This window comes from Myotis yumanensis, unplaced genomic scaffold (assembly GCF_028538775.1).
Source record: "Myotis yumanensis isolate MYYU_CA2020_CCGP unplaced genomic scaffold, mMyoYum1.0.hap1 SCAF_4, whole genome shotgun sequence".
NCBI lineage: Eukaryota > Metazoa > Chordata > Mammalia > Chiroptera > Vespertilionidae > Myotis > Myotis yumanensis.
In genome coordinates, this window is record NW_027223755.1 from 34349845 (window position 1) to 34355178 (window position 5334).

At 47.0% G+C, this 5334-nt stretch overlaps 1 non-coding gene across 1 annotated transcript; it reads left to right on the forward strand.

Moving 5' to 3' along the window:
• The first annotated feature begins 2617 nt into the window (after positions 1–2617).
• LOC139009640 (small nucleolar RNA SNORA8) lies at positions 2618–2754 on the forward strand. Its single transcript, XR_011471363.1, has one exon. It is a non-coding gene; the product is annotated as a small nucleolar RNA SNORA8 (small nucleolar RNA).
• The last annotated feature ends 2580 nt before the right edge of the window (positions 2755–5334 follow it).

Below are 5334 nucleotides of genomic sequence, written 5' to 3' on the forward strand. Positions count from 1 at the left end.
GGAAGCACTTAGCGTGCCTCCTGCTGCTTAAGGAAGTGCACTGCAGTAGCTGCTTTGGTTATCACTGTGCTTTCTGTAGCTTCTGTGAACCTCACAGAGCTTGCAGATCTAATGATCTCTGTGAGCTCTGAAGGAGGGACCAGTGCTGCAGGGCCTCAAGTCCATAGTTGGCTGATCACGGAGTTGGGTTCATCAAACTGAGCTTTTGCAGACTCTGGAAAGGCAGATGTGAGAGCAGCCAGAGCTGACGCCTCCACCCCCGGATGAGAGAGACGGTCATCCTGGGTTTGGTGCCCACATGCCGGCTGGAAGGATGCATGATTCCGGCAGCTGGTCAGATGTTCAGATAGAGGGCGAAAAAGTTACTCTGGTTGAACGCAGAACCACTCTTTTTCCTTAGAAGGTACCAGACAATGGATCTGAACTTCATTTTAATTCCCAGAAGCAGCAGAGATAGCTCCGGAGGTGTAGGCTGTGGGGGAGGGAAGAGGTGTATTTTCCTGGCAGGGGTTCCTTTTGGGATTTAGGGTGTAAGCTGCTCTGTGAACACGGGTCATGCGCTCTAATTACTGTATTAAAATGGTGAGATCTTGCTACCTTCTCTCCTCTCTGTTTTGTTCCTCGCCAGTATGGGGTGGGGAAGTGGTGACATCATTATGTTCTAGATCAAGTGGGTGCCAACTTGAAGGCCTGCTCCTATTTTCCACAATTAGGTCTCACTTCGTTGGGGAAATTTTCCAATGTGCCACTCTATTCTGAGCACAGCGCTTTTATTTTTATGGAGGAAACTGAGAGGAGTCTAGCAAGTCTGAAATCGCAGGCAAGTTGGCAAGGAATACTGACCTCCTTGTTTCTAAAATGCACCAGGGGAAAATAAAATCACACACGGGTCGGACCCACACACCGAAAATCAATCTTACTTTCAGAGTGGAATTTAATGGAATGAGCAGTAAAACAGGAGGCTGAGCCCCAGGGCGGCTCCAGAGCAACGGTCACCGAGGTTCGCTGTTTGTAAAATGGGGCAACAAGGATCCCAATGAAATCAAAGTTAGTCAAGTAAGCTCCCAATAGCAGTAATTGACAGCATTATTTCGAGCATGTTGTGCCAGGCGCTGTTCTTCACAGCAACCTTCGGAGGTAGGTTTATTATTCCCATTTTACAGGTAGAGAAAACTGAGGCAAAGGGAAGTTCAAAACATTGCTCAACTTTGTGCAGCCTGGCATAGGTGGTCTGGGACCCGGACCGAGGTGGTCGGTCTGACCCACGTCAGCCTGGCCCTCACCATACTCCCATCTGGCCGCACAGGCCACTGGTGAGGAGGACGAGGCTGCCCTCTGCTGGCAGTGAAATGAAGTGGTTCTGGAAAAGTGCATCTTCCTGGGAAGATTTACTCTGTAAGTGTCCAAATCTAATGTCAGTCACGTGATGAATTCTTTCTACACACATCTCTCCTTTCCTCTAATCTTAAGCAGAGAGTACAGAAAATGACATAACTGTTATGCCCCAACAAATTTAACTTAACACGTATACTCTCTGCCACAGTTGTCCAAGTGTCTTGCCTGCATGATTGTCCTCGAGCCTCCTATCAAGCAGAGAGACAGGCACTGATATTGACCCCCCTTTTTTAATAATAAAACTGGGGCACAGTGAGGCTCAGTGACTGGCCTTGGGTCTAAGAGTCGGGGCCAAGTTTGGATTTGAGCTCAGGCTCTGGTTTCAGGGCCTGTACTGGCCCAGAGTTCTGAATTATGACCCAAGGGAACACTCAGGGTGGCATGACGGCCGGGGTGTCTTTACTGTGTACTGACCCCTGAGTCTGTGCCAAGCCCTGTGCTCACTCAGTCCTTTCCACCAGCCTGGGGCTTAGGTGCTACTGTAATTCCGTTTTGTTGCTTAGGGAACAAAGACTTAGGTCAAGTAACTTGCTCAACGTCAATTAGCTAATAAGTGGCAAGAGTTGAGGTTCAAATTCATGTCTGTAGCACTGAAACTCATGCTCCTTCAGTTACACAGTCCTACCTTTCAACACGGGCTTCAGTTAAAAAGGCCTTCCGTCAAAGGTTGCTGGTGATTGGTACGAGGCTGCCTTCCTGGGGGGCTGGGCATGAACTCCTTGGCTGTCGTTGTCCTGTTCCACAGCTTCTGCTAACCCCAGAGTCACAAGTCTAGGTCTCTCTCTCTCTGTGGTTCCCTGGCTGGGTCAGATGAGCTTAGGCCCAGAGTGCTGGCTGGTGTTATATCCATTTCAACACCAGGCCGAGCCTGTCATCTGGGACATGATACCATAGAAGGGAGCAGAGAGATTGATTTGGGGTTGATACAGACACAAAGGACCAGTCCAAAGGGAGTCAGCCAGCTAAAGTCCAAGGTCAAGGCAGGTGAGGACCCACAGGCACCAATAATCATCGGAGGCAGTAGTGGTGCTCGACATTGTTTATTATTCCACAGACATGCTATCTTGCTTCCTTCGTGATGGCAATGCCCTCTCCCACAGTAAAGTCTGAAAATGCCAGACTTTTCAGACTCCTTTGCAGCTAAAGGCAACTCTAGAACACAGTCGCAGTTAGTGAGAGGTTTGGGGAAGTCTGTTTTCTTTCTTGATGAAAAGAGGAAGAATTGACTCCATGGTATCTGCATTCAGCAGTTATTCCTGCTGGGTGTTCAAAGGACAGTGTGATATAAATTCAGTATCTGGCATCGCTGGTTTCCTTGGCTTGGTGTATGTTAAAACTGGTATTTTTATTGGTACACTATTCCTATAGTTTCTTACTGTTCAGTTAGACTAATCTTCAATAGGAACTAATGCTTCTCTTCTAAATCTATTCTCTTAGCAACTTTCAAATATGCAATACAATTTTGTTCACTGTAGTCCCAGAACTTATTCATCTTCTCACTGGAAGTCTGTCCCTTTGACTGCCTTTACCCATTCCCATCTCTTCCCCTCCTGGAAGCCACTAATATGCTCTCTGAAGAAACACAACTTTAAATTTTATAATATAACTTAATTTCTATTTCCGACCTTTCCTCCCCAGAACACACACCCACACACTCCTGGCTCAGCTGGAACACTGTCTTCCCAGGGTGAGGACTCAGTTGGTCCTTGGAGATGGGCCCACCAGGTGCAGCTGGTGAACACCATTGTCCTGGTTCTCATGGCGCTTGGATGTGGTAATTCTCGACGCTTCCGTGCTGTGCTCAATACATGGACATCTTGGCAGAGGCATCCTTTTCTCTAGAGTCTTTCTGCTTCTCATTGTTGCTTCCAGGACGTGGCTTTAGTTTGCTCTTAGAACCCACAGGCCCTCCCTCCTTTCTTCTCTCTCTTTCTCTCCTTCCACATTTCAACCCAAACCTGAATAAAAATGTTTTCTAAAATGGAGGCAATTCTCTCTTCCCATTTTGTCCAGAAACCCTATCTATGCTTAACAAATACCCCGTCCCTAAGGGCTTAAGCTTTTAAAACAAAAGCAAGAAACATGTGCAGGCCACTTTTGTTTCCATCTTGCCAGGTTCCTACCAACAATATAAATGCAAGGACTGGGGGGTGGAGGATAGGAAAAAAGATACAAAATGGAAAAAAAAAACCATAGAGTAATATCCTCAAATACTATAGAGCAGCAATCCCTTTGCTTAGAGGTGGCACACTGGTGTACTGCAAGAACTTTTAAAACATGCAATACCTGACTATTTAGTCAGGGGCACTGACCTCTTTTCCCTTAGATTGTCAAAAAAAAAAAAAAAAAAAAAAAAAAGAAAGAAAAGAAAAGAAAAAAAAAAGGAAGGAAGGAAGGAAGAAAGAAAGAAAACAAAAGAAAGAAATTACAGCAACCAACACAACAATAGCTGTCCAGTGTGAATGAATCAAAATTATACCTTTTTTTGTCAGGTCGACAAAAAATATATTTTTTGGTGTGCCGCAGAAATTTAGTAATTAGTTTAGGTGTGACATGAGAGGCAAAAGGTTGAACATTGTTGCTCTAGATTAGTCCATTGGAGGGAGTAATGTGTTGACATGAAGATCACCCCAAACGGCCTGCCCCTTCTCTTTTAAAGCCTCCCCTACAGGTGAGCAGGCATGCTCTCTCCTCTGTGCTAAGAGAGCTGCTCTGTCCAGGGTGGCCTGCAGTTCTCCAGCTGCTCAGTGTGGCCCACGGGGGCGAGTGTGTATGGATGTGTGTGTGGCAAATTAGGAAGCTCATTCGGCTGCAGGCCCATTGCTTTCTCCCATCGAGCTTCAACTGATATATAATGAAGCAGATACTGCAAGCGCCACCTCTTCAACTCATGTGTATAGTTCTCAATTGATTCCAAAACCAGAGGGGAGGGGTGTCATGTATGTTTCCCTTAAGTCCTCACACAGGATGAGCGCTGTAGCAGAAATGTAAACAAAGAGCTGTAGAGTTAGAGATGAAGAGAGGAGTCAGGAATCCTGCCCAGAGGAGGTGGCACGAGCTGGGACTTGAATGGAGGGGCATTTGCCAGGTGGAGACCCACAGGCTTGCCAGCCTGCTTCTGATTGGTCTTTGCCCCCACCTCACCTTGGCACAGCCAGGGCACCCAGCAGGGGCTCCATTAACTGTCTGTGGATGGAGAGATGTTGACCCGGAGGATGTTCCCTGGGGCAGATGGAGGACCCCTCAGAAACACAGCAGGCCTGTTTTCCTCATCTCCCACCCCCACAGCACAGGGCCACGCGCATGGTGCAGGGCGAGAAGCACTGGCCTGGCCCACGAGGGACTGCGGGGCAAGCCCAGGTGTGCAAATGCTGGGTGGAAACTCAGAGGCAGCGATAGAGAGCAGGGCGTGAGGAAAATCCAGGGAGAGTTTAGAAGTCGAGAAAACTCAGGAGCTTAAAGCAAGTGGTTTTCGAAGTGTGTACTTACATGGAGGAGAAGCCAAGGAGAGCAATTCAGTTAGATGACACGCAGTTCAGACTTTTAATACTGAATGCCAACTTGGAGAGAGAATTTTTACTGCGAATTGACAGTGAGTGAAAGCACTGAAGGACTCTGGGAAATCACAGTGTACGGGCTGAAAATAAGGGACGGGTTCATTATTATTGGAAAGCAGTTTTTTCTGTGTTTAATCATTCTATACCTGAGAGCTGGATTTTCCCATTGATGCAATTAGAGATTACATTTTCTAGAGGATGTTTTTCATGTCGAACAGACAATGGCTCTAAAGAAGAGGGAGGGTGGAGCCTCCTGGGAAGAGAAAGAAGTGTCACGCTGATGCAGCGAAGGGGGAAACTGGATTCTCAAGGCCCCTCTTTGTACCACAAGCTCCTTCCAAAGCATCAGCCAGCATGAGCTAGTTTTTGAAATGTAGTTGAA